This window comes from Fonticula alba (assembly GCF_000388065.1).
Source record: "Fonticula alba strain ATCC 38817 unplaced genomic scaffold supercont2.17, whole genome shotgun sequence".
NCBI lineage: Eukaryota > Rotosphaerida > Fonticulaceae > Fonticula > Fonticula alba.
Window position 1 is genome coordinate 220,477 of NW_009242987.1, and position 608 is coordinate 221,084.

Consider the following 608-nt stretch of genomic DNA (forward strand, 5'->3'; position numbering starts at 1 on the left):
GGGGGGCAGGGCGCGACACGTCCAAGGAACGACGGCGGCGTGTCCTCGCGCCTCTATGGATGGCGGGGCCGGGCCGGGAGGGTTGCCGGCGGACCTGGCTGCTTTCCATGGGCCGGCGCGCAGAGGCCCCGGGCCCTCTTTTTGTCTGTCTTCCTTTCTCTCCTTCCATCTCTCTCTTTCTGTCTCTTGGGCGGGGGGAGCCTGCCCTCCGGGTGGGGGTGCTTTCGTGACAGGACTAGTTCGTCCTTTTCCCGTGCCCGGTGCGTGGAACGAGCCTCGTGCGCCCTGCCAGGCCGGGACGGGTTTCTAGACCGGCCTCCTCCAGGAGGGGGGGCGGGGGGGGGGACAGGAGGGCCCGGTGGCCGGGCCTGCATGCGTGTCTCCGCGACCATGGTCGTCGCGGCCCGGGGGACAGCGCGCGAGAGCGGCCCGGCCGAGCGCAATCTGGCCGCCGCGCGGGCCGATTGAAAGGCTCCCCCGGCCCGGGTCATGGCCTGGCGCCGTCGGACAACACTCCACTCCTTGGTGACCTCGCTGTGCGGCGCCCCCCCCCCCCTCCCCCATTCCCTCTCCCCCTTCTCTCCAGCCTCCCTCTGCTGCTCCGCTCC